Source organism: Macaca nemestrina, chromosome 10 (genome assembly GCF_043159975.1).
Source record: "Macaca nemestrina isolate mMacNem1 chromosome 10, mMacNem.hap1, whole genome shotgun sequence".
Classification (NCBI taxonomy): Eukaryota; Metazoa; Chordata; class Mammalia; order Primates; family Cercopithecidae; genus Macaca; species Macaca nemestrina.
Genome location: NC_092134.1, coordinates 112,351,465 through 112,365,539, shown reverse-complemented (window position 1 = coordinate 112,365,539; position 14,075 = coordinate 112,351,465). Strand labels below are relative to the sequence as shown.

General features: G+C 40.6%; 1 protein-coding gene across 7 annotated transcripts in view; it reads right to left on the bottom strand.

Moving 5' to 3' along the window:
- Window positions 1-14,075, bottom strand: part of LOC105484141 (transmembrane O-mannosyltransferase targeting cadherins 1) — a 286,363-nt gene that overhangs the window by 88,290 nt on the left and 183,998 nt on the right. The gene's annotated exons all lie outside the window — the stretch shown is intronic.

Below are 14,075 nucleotides of genomic sequence, written 5' to 3'. Positions count from 1 at the left end.
CTCTGTATCAAGAGCAGAAAAACAACAGAGAAGCATTTGAGGTTTCTGACTTGGGAGACCCTGGGAATCAAGTTGGAGCTCTAATTTCTTCCTTCAAGTCCCATAAGTCGGTTAGTCCAGCTCCGTAAGTTTAGGGTTCACTGTTCGGCCAAAGAGAGTCACTGTCCTACTCCCCAGTGAGGAGGATGATTTGAGCTTAAGGAGACCCATGTTCCCCAAACCCCCACCACAAGCACTGGATTTGACTGCCACAGATATCTTGCAAGAGCCTTGCACTTGTCAGAACAGAGTCTCTAATGTAAAAACAAAAACCCAAACCAAAAACCTCTTCTCACTTCCACAACTCCCTTGTTCAACCTTAAAGGTATGGAGCTTTTCTATAAGTCTTACTTATACGGTACAACTGACCTTGCTGGTGTCATTTGCTGTGCCTGACCACAATGGCTGCTCAAGTTCATAAGCCTGCTTTGCCCCCTGTTCCTCTAGCCGCAGCTGCTCCCAACCCAAACTGAGCGGGGCATCCTATGAAGCCTTCTGGGCTCCGTTCTTTCATTCATCAGATATTTAGCTATGTACCTAACACTATTGCAGATATCAAGAACATATCAGTGAACAAAAGAGACAATAATCCTTATCCTTGTGGAATTCACATGGGTGGGGAATAACAGCTAGTGAATAAGTAAAAAACATATAGGGCATGTACATTGGTTGAGATTTTAATGTAGGTGGTCACAGAAGGCCTCATTGACATTTGAGGAAGACCTGAAATGCATAGGGAACATGCCACGCCGATACATCCTTACAACCCTATGGATCACCTTTGTTAATGTTTAACCCATGAAAACACTAAAGAAAAAGGTTAAGTGGCTTGCTGAATTAAGTCTTGTGATAGTGTTAGGTCTTGGGACCCCAACTGACTACGCCAAAGGGAAAAAAATATTAGGTTGAAAGCTGACTCACGCAAGAAAGTACCTTTCCTTTTGTTACTAAGCATTAGCTACAGATAAAAGCTTAACTATCTTCACAGATAGCTACTCTAGGTTCACCTTATCTTATGTAAAGTGCTGATTTACTGGGGGTGAGAAGAATACATAATTGACCATTCCCCTATCTGCTCCTTTTCTCTGGCAACATGAGGATTCAGTCATGTGACCATACATTCCCACTTTCCCCTCCAGCCTGCTTTTCCCCTTTAAATACTGAAGACCTCAAAATCATCTTCGGAGAGAGGCACAGACTGCAGATTGTTTCTGTGATTCTGTGTTCCTTTCTTCCAGGCATGTCCTTAATCTTGGCAAAATACATCTCCAAATTCATTCACACATGGCTCAGATACTTTTTGGTTTCCAGGTCACTCATCTAGTAAATAATAGAGCAAAGATATAAACCCAGGAATTTCAGATTCCAGAGCCCACACTCCATGTGTAGTCCTGCTGTAGAGGATTTGGCTTGACCAGCTGATTCCTGTGTTCCTAACACCTTATCACACAACATCACCTACTTTCTTCCCAACTACTGCATTCATGACATCTCAATAGTCATTTTCTGCCTCCCTGTAGGAACAGAGCTGCCACCTGGCAGAACAAAGGGGAAGGAGAACATTGGGATTCCAACAGCTCCAGAGCAATGGCCACAAAGTGGCAGAAGACAAGAATAAGGAAGCTAACACCACAAATATTTAGCTGCATTATGTGTTTGCGTGTCTAGGGAGCACTTCCCGTGTGGCGGGCACTGCGCTAAGTGCTTTGTATGGGCCTGTCCACAATATTCGCAGTGCATGGGGGCAAGGACAGTACTGGTTTTAAATGTACTATCTAATTAAAACATTTAATCCTCATTATCCTCCATTTCATAAATGAGGAAACTAAAGCTTAAAAGAGTTAAGTAACTTGCCCACAGTCCCAGAAGCTAGGAATGGGGTCAGATCTGGAGGTTCAGTGCCCTAATGCTCTGCTATAATCTAGGGGCCGGCAATAATTAAGGCTTTCAGCCCATGCAGTCTTTGTCGTTAGTATTCAACTCTGTCTTTGTAGCAGGAAAACAGCCATCCACACCATGTAAACAAATGAGCATGGCTGTGCACCAGTAAAATTTATTTATAAAAACAGGCAGCCGGCCACATTTGGCTCATGGGCCATGTACAGCAAGGAAAAAAAACAAGAAAAAAACTTTTATCTGAGGAATGAAGTCCTTTTCATTATCAGGCCCAGAGAGGCATTAAAATGAGACTGCAATCACATCCTATTCCCCTCTTTGAGCTATGTATTCATTTTTTGAAACTGCTTGTTATTGCTACAAGAGGCTATAAAGTAACCTAATAATGCCACACAAGACACTATAACCCACACCCTACAGCTTAACAATGGATAGCCAACACTAGTCAATGTTATTCAATGTAAATCAATGAGAATTCCTGACAAACAACTTTGTATCAGCCCACTCCCTGCCTGCCCCCTTTTGCCTTTAAAAAATCCACTTGTGGCCAGGCATGGTGGCTCATGCCTATAATCCCAGCACTTTGGGAGGCCAAGGCGGGCAGATCACGAGGTCAGGAGTTCGAGACCAGCCTGATCAACATGGTGAAACCCTGTCTCTACTAAAAATACAAAAATTAGCTGGGCATGGTGGTGCACGCCTGTAATCCCAGCTACTCGGGAGGCTGAGGCAGGAGAATTGTTTGAACCCAAGAGGCGGAGGCTGCAGTGAGCCGAGATCGTGCCACTGAATTCCAGCCTGGGCAACAGAGTGAGACTCCATCTCAAACAAACAAACAAACAAACAAAAACTAAACAAAACCCACTTGTAACTGCTGCTAATTGGACTGTGTAAATTCAGGGCAACTTGAATCTATTCTGCTGGGTTGGGATCCTCAGCCTTGGCCCAAATAAACTCTCTACTTTATTAATTTTGCCTCAGCCTCTTCCTTTTAGGTTGACAATAGTTTGTGGATCCCTGCTATAACCAGAATGAAGGAGAACACATTCCTTTTCAGTCAGCACGTGTATCAAGTAACATGAAAAATTTTAAATCAAATATCCTTATTATTGACATATGGTTTAAAGGAATGTTAAGCCATATAAAATAATCTCTACTTAGGTTTGCAAATTTCTTAGAGAGTATCACATTCTTAAAAGTCTGACACAAATATCACAGAGATCAAGATGTTTCTCCACTATGAAACTTCATCTTTCAGCATCTGCCTGAATGCAGATCTCAGCAGCAGGGGAGAGAAACACACTCTTTCTCTCTATCGCTAGGGGCAGGACATGGCCTCCTTTTGAAAGTGGGAAGTCAAGCCAATGAGAAACGACATGCTTTTCTGGCCTTCAGGGAGATGAAACCATTGTCCGGCTTGCTCTGGTCAGTCTGGTGAAGGAGGTTCTGGGCTGCTGATCAGAGGCCTTCACAACACGTACAAAAGAGCCAGTGCAAACACTGACACTTCACAAAATCATAACCTGGAGAGACCAAAGCCAAACTCAGGCTGCCGACTGTGTGGTTTAGCTCAGTACTAAGATGCATTTTCAAAGCACGTTTCAGAAAGAAGCACCACCACTGCCTTTGAGAATGTAGCAATCTGACACACACAGACACCTCTCTCCTTAACAGGCTGGGGGTATCTCCAGTTTTGATTTTATTGACAAACTGCTAGGCATGCAGCACTTAAATAACTAAAAACGCTTGCATTTCTCTTTCTGCTTTTATGATGCACATTCGAAGAGAATTTAATAGGAAATGCAAACCACCAATGTTTGTCTTTTCGCATCAGAATAACAAATGTTTTAAATCTGTTGTTTGGGAACTTGTTAGCAGCAAATCATTGCGTAATAGTGAGTCCAAAATACTTTCCTGAAACTCACCAAGAAGATTTTAAGTGAAAACAAAACAAAACAAAACAAAACACCTCTCATTCACATTTACAGCAGAATTCACAGAAGTGGAAAGATGACAGATTTCTACCTCTGGCCCAGACATTTTATATTTGCTATGGCTTCACTTTCTGCTTAATTATATGCAACAAAGATTATCTTTTTGCTAATAAGTAGAACTGAAATTCTACCTTTTAATTTGTCCACAAGCTATAATAACCCACTGAGAGTATCTATAAGTAGCATTATTAATACAAGACAGAGGCAATCTTACCATTATACTCCTTTAAAGAATTCCCAATTTTAGAGGCTAAGTGAAACCTAGTCCGAATTCGCTTCATTCCATTCTGATTAGGGTCCCCGTTTCTCCCCTCATTCTTTATCTCAAACACTCAATGGTTGGAGAAATTTTCCAGAAGAATGAATATATTTGGAAATAAGAACTTATTCATATTCCAAGAAAAGAATCCCCAAAGAAATTTCTGTGTATTTCCTTAGCCTCCCATGCTAGGTGCTGAGATCCTGGGGTAAGTATGAAAGGATTCTTTCTATATATTACTCCTTGAGACAGATTTCTTCTGTTCTTTTCCAGCATGTCTATGGCACAACTGGGAGAAAAATGCCAATGCTTTCACCTTCTGAGAACTTACCTAATTATCTTTTACTCCTCTCAGCCTTATAGTCTACCTACCAGCTCCAAAATTTATGAAACATCTAGTAGTAAATAAGGCAGGGCTCTGGCATCAGAAAAGCCTTGGTTTGCATGTCCACCCTGACACTGTTGTTTGATCCTGGACAAATTATTTAAGTTCTCTAGTTCTTAATTTATTTATATTGTGAGGGAGAATAACAATTGTTTGTAGTGCTCCACGCCTGATACACACAAAACAATCCATTATAACATTAAACTTATTATACTATAATGATATTACTGTTTGGCAATTATTTTTCTGCTAAATAGAGTAAGAAGCAGGAAATGTGTAAAGTTTGCATGTATTCCAGGTAGAAACAGACATGTCAAAACCAGGTTACTATAAGTATAGTAACTTCCTAAGGCCCAGAGGACTCTATTAGGTACAGTGGAACACAAATGTTCTAGTGCAGACTTTATGTTTGGAGGTACACAATGAGGAAAAGGGAACTGGGAATTCATTAGAAATTAAAGAGTCTGGAACTGGGTCAAGAGAGCTGGGCCCTTCTCGGGTTGAGCTGGGCCCTTCTCTGCTGTTCGTGAGTTCTGTGGCCACAGGAGAATCTCTCATGGAGCCTTTGTGACTTATTTTACAAGGGCTCAATATTTCCTGCCACACCCACATCAAAGAGTTGTGTGGAATAAATGAAATAGTGTATGTGAACATGTTCTGTAAACTAAAGGTGAAGTTAAAGGTATCAAATGCAGTGTTTTTGTGTTTCTATGTGCTACCAGTTACACATTAATAAAATATGTGATTAGATCTGTAAATAACACCTCAAGAAAATTCAGTTTATCAAAGTCCAGATTGACCCAAAATACCTAATTTCATTATAAGAATTTTAAGAGTAAATTTCCTTGTGCGCTATTATTTGCTTCAAAAAGGTTTGATTCAAACATTATTTTTATAGATCAGATATTGCAGAAGGTAAGATACACTGGGAGTATATGAAATATTGTAGTCACGTGTTTATGTTAATGTTCATTCACACACCAAGGACACAAACAAGTGCTTAAGCAAAGCCTTCCTCACAATCATTTCAAACTTCTCTCTACTCTGCAATGTACACTTTTTTGAAAATGAAGATAATGTAAAGTATAATCTCTTTGGTGAATTAATACATAATGAGGAAGCTTTTGCATTCAACCCTGATAAGAAATAAAAGTATTAACTGTTTGGAAGTTCAAGCAGGCTCTTTTTAGGATAGAATAACATTTTATTCATTCCTGAACTCTAAGCAACTAAAACATAGCAGGGGCTGCTTCATAAGCGTAGTTGAATCATTGTGGTTGAAGGTATCAGAAACTAACATGGAAACAAAGGTGTACTTAAAAATCAATCAATCCAAGTTCACCTTGAGGATAATAAAACCCACGACTGTTTGTCACCAGAACTGTCCATATACAGGGCCTGGCTGTTTCCCCTTGATGGTGCCTTTACTCCAGGACTGGCTTCCTTCACTCCAGCCTGGTTGACGTAGTCTCAATTATTAATACATTTTCCATCAAGGCTTGGAAGACCTTTGGCCAAAGCTATGTGACTCTAAAACTGCCTCCAAAAATTAGGAAAACCATGTTCTCTACCCTTCTACAGCACACTCATCTTGAGAATCTGAGTTCTATCATTTCTTCTTCCACAAACTACTATATTTGAGAGTCCAGCAACTCCACTTTGGAAGCAAAGGTACACTGGGTAATGCACTATTTGTTGATGTCCTCTCCTCTAGTCCCATGAATTAATACAGACCTGACTGCATAGGCATAGACCTCATCATGTGTCCATCATTCTTTAATTCCCTACAATTGTTTTTGTAACCAGCATCTATCATGCTGGGAATTATGAGAAAACACAGGCAAACAAAATGGTGGTCCTAACCCTAATGAAAACAAGACAAAGAAGGTTGCTAAAACAGTAAGAGGGATTTGTTAAGATTACCAAAATCTGCATAAGGAGACCCTGGTTTGAGATGTATTCTCTAAGAGAAAAGGAAAGAAAGAAATTCACCAGTAACAACAAAGGAGCTTGATGAATAAGAGGCTGAAATGGCAACACTTAGGTCCACCCATGTCCTCCCTGCAAAGTCACAGCCCACTTTACACGGCACTGGGTGTGTGGCATCTGCAACTGAGTCTCCCTCTTCCATCCATAGAGGCACATTTCACAGCCCCTTCAATATAGCATTGCAGAATGCTAACTTGCTAAGTGCTAGGGTTGTTCACTTTCAAGTTGCTCGCTTTTGAGCACAGAAGGTTAGAAAAGATATGAAGAGGTTTGAAGAATCAAAGGAAGAAAAAAGGGAAGGAAGAAAAAGGAGAGGCCTATACTTATGTTTCTTTGATTTCCTTTGACTTTAGTTCACCCAATCTCATTTGTACAGGGTAGATTGAAATCATGACTTGAAATTAGTTATGTGGTATAGCTTACATTTCTACATGTATTATTGTATTCAGTCTCATCTGAATCTAAATTATACTTTACGCTAGATTTTACTTTCAAATCCTGATTTCCAAGACATCTGCTATTCACCACTTAGGGCTTAACAGACACAAACATTCATCTTTTATAACTAACAGAGTTTGGTAATATTAAGGGCAGAATTCCAGTCCGATAATTAACTGTTCAAACTTCTCTGCACTTTGATTGAGCACAACATATTGGCCAGTGGATCTCCAGCCCACAGGCACCCTGACCTACTCTCTGCTCACTTCATTCTAGCCATTGCTCTGCTCTAATATTGTATTGGTCTGTGATCTACAATCTCTGCTTTGACTAAACATTTAGTAGAACCCCTCAGCAAAGTCCTCCTGCTTCCCTTCCTGGTCACAACCTTCCCATAGCACTGCCCCATAGTCCTTGATGATTGACCACCAGTCTGGTGCAGTCCCAGGTCCCTCCCTTCCTGGGCACTGCCCTCAAGAGCAGCCCTCTCTGAACGAGACTTAACTCCTAGTTCTCACATCCACTTCTGCCTTCAGGTCCTAGGATGGAGTAGTTCATGCTGGCACAGCAGGAGCACAGGCACAAACACATTCAAGTTAAAATCTTTCTAGTCTTAACCCATAGTATTCTGAAGTAGAACTTTAATCAAGTTTTGAACCCCTTTGTAGGTTAATAAACCAGCAGAGAGTCTTTGGCTGCTTGACATTAAGGCTTTGTCCCATTGAGGACTGGAGACATGGGGAGGAATAGCAAGAGAGGAAAACAGGAAAGCTTGACAGACTCAGCTTTCTTTAACATTGTGGCGAGTAACATGGAAGATACCATATTTAAGAACGTTAGAACACTTCACTGAGATTAAAAAAGGACTTCTTTAGTTTACTTTTCTGTATTTTTTTTCTTTTTTTTTTTTTTTTGAGATGGAGTCTCACCCTGTCACCCAGGCTGGAGTGCAGTGGCACCATCTCAGCTCACTGCAACCTCTACCTCCTGGGTTCAAGCAATTCTCCTGCCCCAACCTCCCAAGTAGCTGGGATTACAGGCATGTGCCACCACACCTGGAAAATTTTTGTATTTTTAGTAGAGACAGGGTTTCGCCATGTTGACCAGGCTGGTCTTGAACTCCTGACCTCAAGCGGTCCACCCTGCTCAGCCTCTCAAAGTGCTGGGATTACAGGCGTGAGCCACCATGCCCGGCTGACTTCACTTTTTGTTACCCAAACTTTGGATTTTGCCACAGATTCCCTTTCAGTGGTATCATTAAGTTTTATTTCTCTCTTTGTCTTCAGATCATATGGTGATCTCACATCATTGTTTTCTAGTGTAAAAATGCACAGCCTTTCTCCCTCACCTTTCATCACTCTTGCTATGAAAAGAGAATCATGTTTTAAGATGACCATAATAAAACTGCATAAAAAATGGATTCATGGCTGAAACTAAAGAATAACTGAGTGGACTTGGGTTATTTAGCCAACACATATGTCTACTTATACATAAGCAACACATCCTCACAAAGCTGGTGCATTGAGCTCTTAACTGAAAACTGCGCATCAACCTTTCTCCTAGGTTTTGAGTTGAGTGGCTCATTGGCAAACCTACACTGCTTTTCCTGCCCCTCTACTGCATTGTACTATGAGACTTTCAAACAAAGAATGAAGCCATAAAACCAAACGACTGAATATTGGGCTCTGCCTGGCTCCCAGGCTTTCTACTATTCTCGTGACTTGGCCTCGACAAAATCTAAAGTGACTGGTTATTTGTGGGTCAACTTCATCCCATCCTTACCAGTCATGGCATTAGACAAAAGACTCAGCACCACTCACCCTCTGGGGCAGTCTGACTGTGGTCTGAGGCCCCTGCTTAGGTATTAGGCTTCAGCTCAGTCCCCAAGTCTCACCTCATGACTTTCTGTGTACAGACAAATATGTAACCTGTTTTCAGGGACTGCTGCCTCTCTTGGTAAGCCATCCGCAGTATCGTCTCTTGAAGAGAGCCATCTGACATTTCTTGTATCACCCTTCTCAGAGGCCAGGGCCTCATTTCCTCCTGACATTCCTAGTGGCTGCTTGTCCATGTGAACTTTTTTTTCTTTTCTTTTCTTTTTACTTTTTACTTTTTATTATTATTATTTTTTTTTTGAGATGAGGTCTCACTATACTGCTCAGGCTGGTCTTGAACTCCTGAGCTCAAGCAATTCTCCTGCCTCAGCCTCCCAAAATGCTAGGATGACAGGTATGAGCCACATGCCCAGCCAGTCCATGTGAACGTCTAAGCATCACCTGTTCCTGCTGCTTATGAGGATAGCCCACAACCTCACAGTGGCTGCAGTGAAGGCTCCATACCAAAGCTTCCTGACCACTTTCTAGGGCCACTGTCGGGCCCTCCAGAAAGCCTGTCCCATGGCAGATGGACTTCCTCCCTTTCCTGCCTCACTTCAGGGCACCCATCTTCCCTTCTCCACTGGTCCATCCTACTGAATCTGACCAGACACAGACAGACATGCCATAAAATGTTGGGGGGACGGGGGAAAGGCAGTGCATAAAGCTTAAGAGGAAAAAAGCCCCTTTTTACAGAGCTATTCTGAATCAGAACACAGTTAAAATTTGGAGTGGCAAGGGACCTTAGAGATTATGTAGCAGAGGGTTATAAAAATGTTCTATTTCTAAAACCAGTAAAATTTCCGCCCAGAAAATGGGGATGAATGGGGAAGAAGGAAGTGATGCAGGGTCATCCACCTCCTGCTGCTCTTATCATCATGACAAGAATACCAGAAATATGGGAAAGATAAAATTTCGTAGTTTGATAAAACTGCATACATTTAGCTTTATGCAAAATTCACCAGATTGTCTTTCTTTCTCCTTTCACCCCATAGTTTATCTCCAAACCAGTGAAAACCAGCATTTGGGAACTACAGAACAAGGCCAACATTCTGGTTTTACAAATAGAAAAACAGTAATCTGACCCTATTCAATGATTCTTTCAAGACGGCTAGCCAGTGGGCAACAGATAGGGCTGCGTGGAGTCCCCGTTCAGCTTTCTTCCTATTGGATTTGCTAAAGCAAGTTTTCTGTGATTTCTCTGTTGATATTAATATTTGGCAAAACTGACTCACTCTCTTCTAGCAACTCCAAAGAAGCATACAAATACACACAGATAGATCATGAGAAGGGATCCCCAAAATCAGGTAACAGAGGCAGTGTAACTTCAGAGGTAATTTTTCTCCTTTTGCATTCTGAGAAATAAATCCTACAGAATTGTTTCAATAGTAGTCCATGTTAGACTGAAAGTTCCATTTTGAATTGAGAGGTATGATTTCAAGATGGTATTCTGATAAGGATCGTACTGAATCTATAGATCACGCTGGGCATTTTAACAATATTGATTACTGCAATCCATGAACACAGGATATGTCTCCAATTTTTTATTTCATTGAATTTGATTTCTCAAAAAAGTTGTATTTCTCACTGAATTTTTCCATTGAATTTTATTTCTTCTATTTTTTTCATTGATGTTGTATAGCTTTCAGTGTAGAGATCTTTTGCTTCCTTAGTTAAATTTATTCCCAAGTATTTTTTTTTTGTAGCTATTGCAAATGGGATTGTTTTCCTTTTTAGACAGTTTGCTGTATAGAATAGCTACTGATTTTTGTAAGTTAATTTTGTAGCCTGCAATGTTAATGAATTCATTTATCCTGTTTTTCAGTGGAGTTTTCAGGGTTTCCTATATATATAAGTTTAATGTTGTCTGCAAACAAGGACAATTTAACTTCTTCCTTTCCAATGTGAATGCCTTTTATTTCTTTCTCAGTCATTCTTGATCAGTTGTATCCCAAAATATTGTTTCTGCCTTCACTTATTCCCATTCATTCTTTTCCCCCCTCTACTCATTCATGTCTTCCTAAAGTAGCACAGGAATTTGCTCTTTGGCACTGAAGTGAATAAATCATCCTTAATCTGGCATGTGAATGAATATTCAGTCACTTTCTGTAACTTTGAGAACTATCATCAACTACTTCTGCTTCATTAATTCTAAGAAATTTTAGTTGATTGTAGCAGTTTAATGTGGTTTTTATAAAACACAAAAAAGATAGCCATAAAATTATATGCTTCTGCTGGGAAAAAAATGAAAGATCAAAATTTCTACAAAAGAATGATTTCAGCCCCAGACTCTCTTGCCTGTTCAAAAAGGAGATCTGCAAAACTGGCTTTGTCACCAGAAGAAAAGATTATTCCAATTTCTTTTGGTGGTAAACTCTGACCCTGAAGCAATGCAATGCTAAGCAGATAGCCTATTTCTGTCCCTTTCATCCACAGATTTCAAAGTGCAAATGAGAGGAAGGTGATATTTCAGACCTTTTCTGAGTTGAGATGGAGGATCAGAAGCCACAAGATTTAAGCGGCTTGTTCATTGTTAGGCATAAAGGTGGAGATGAGAGAGCACTGTTGGTCTGACTCATTCTGCATTTTTCTTATAAAATGATTCAAATCAGCCCTGTGGGATCGAAGGGACTCACCCGGGCTTCAGTGAGGCTGGACATGACTTCTGTGAAATTTATGCGTGAGCATCTAAAGCTAGGATTTGGCTTCATAATAGCTTGAAACAAACATTTGATAAGTAGAAAGTTCACCTTCCTCAGAAAGATTACCGATTGAACCTTCGACTTCATTTTCCTATTGTTCACTAAGGTTTCTGAGACAATACAGAATTTTTGCATAAAAGTGATGATCTGTATTTTCAGGATGTCATTGAGAACACCATATATATGTATATGTATATGTGTGTGTGTATATATATGTACAGTATATGTATATGTGTGTGTGTATATGTGTGTGTGTGTGTGTGTGTGTGTGTATATATATATATATATATATATATATATATATATATATATATATTTTTCCCCCCCCTCAAAAGAGCCTGGATACTAACACTGTGGAAAAATGGCTGTTTCTTGTCAAGGTCAGGATGGAAGGAGATTCATGAAGATATGATTCCTGTGTTAAAAAAAAAAAAAAGATTCGGGACATGTTCTTACCATTCTCAATGCCTATATGTACGTTTATTAAATGGGACAGGCATTATCCAGTGCTCTGACACATCCACGGAATGCCTACAGCATCTGTAAAATCCTCTGTGGCTCTGGGGAAGATTTCAGAAACTCTTAGCTCAACTGTTTTGTCATTCTCCATTGAGACAGGGGCAGCTTATCACTGGTAGGTAAAATCTTTTCCTGGTCCCCGTTTTCAAAGAAAACTGTGAATATTTATAAAATGGCTTGATGAAGTCATCAGAGACTCTCTAAAGCCACAACACAGAAGTTTCCTTACCCAGACTTTAATTTCCAACTCATCCTGGACCACCTCAATTGCACAATTTTATATACCAGTGGAATCCAGGGCCAAAAGGAACATAGCTCCCTTGCAGTTTTAGTTACAATGATGACTGTGAAGAAAGATGGATTCATTAGAGGTACAGCATTCCATTCAAATATTCCTAAGATTCCTCTGGTGTCTCCCGAAATCCAAGTTAAACTCTCAAATGAGGTCAGGACTGTAAACCTGGCTGAGTGACCTGACCCTTTCATCAGTCCCCAGACCACCTGTAAGGGGCAGGAAAGCACCTCCACCCTCTGCGTAGGTGGCTCTGGCATCTGCTGAGATGGCATCTCTGGAGGGGGAAAGTAGCCTGGCTGGGCACAGTAATGGTATGTGTTAGTCCAGGATTTACTAAGCCGTAAAGAGAAACACTCAGAAAAAGGTGACTTAGTGACAATGCTGCAAGGCATAGATGTAGGAACAGTCATCTTTTTAATGAAAACTGGTTTACTGAAATTTATTTTGGGTGCCTCTTTACTGAATTTGCAAATGAAGCAAAACCAAGATTGGTTCCATGAGGCAGGCACTTGCTGTTGGTAATATTGATGCTTTCTTTGTATTCAGCACTTTTATTTTAACCCAAATCAGCTTATTCCTAGAGGAAAAGGGGCATTTTATTCCTAGGAAAAAATAAACTGGAGTCATAGAAAGGTCTATTTAAGATACGGCAGCCTGGGAAGAGCTGGACCTGGCATGATTCTGGGGGTTGGAGGACACACTGCCCGGGCAAGAGGAACCCCTTACAATAAGATACCCCACAAAGGGTTGGCGACAATACTATGAGCTTCCATAACATTTACCTAAGGTCTCTTCCAGAAGAATCAAATTTAAACATCTACTTAAAAATTCCAGCCCTGGCCAGGCGTGGTGGCTCACGCCTGTAATCCCAGCACTTTGGGAGGCCGAGGAGGGTGGATCACAAGGTCAGGAGATCGAGACCATCCTGGCTAACATGGTGAAACCCCATCTCTACTAAAAATGCCAAAAATTAGCCGGGTGTGGTGGCAGGGGCCTGTAGTCCCAGCTACTTGGGAGGCTGAGGCAGGAGAATGGTGTGAACCCGTGAGGCGGAGCTTGCAGTGAGCCCAGTGAGCCGAGATGGCGCCACTGAACTCCAGCCTGGGCAACTGAGCGAGACTCCGTCTCAAAAAAAAGAAAAAATTCCAGCCCTTCACACTGCCTTTATTTCCTCACAAATTATTCTCCTGTATCTAAAGTAGATGACACTTTGCTGAGCTTACAAATCTTTGTCACCCAGAACCCCAAGCTACTGAAGAACTAGATATTAGGGCCCTTAGAAGTATGGAAGCTTGATTACCACGTGAGTTGAGTTGAAAGTCCTTTACTATGTTTAGATTTTCTTCTTATTTTGTGATTGAGAAGAACACTAAGATGTTCCTATCAGGGAAGCAATATAGTCTGGAAGGTAAGAGATCTGTAGTAGACAGGGATGTGTGTTCCAGCTCTGCCACTCATCAGCTATACCAATTGGGGCAAGTTAACTAACCTCTCAGGGCCCAAGTTTTATTTTTATAAAATGGCAATAATGTTATCAGCTACCTCAGGGAACTGATATCAACAATAAAAATACTTAGTATTTATTGACCATATATAATGCAAAATACTTTCAAAGTTTTATATATAATGATCTCATGTTTTTAAATTTATTTTTTCTGAGACAGGGTCTGGTTCTGTCACTCGGG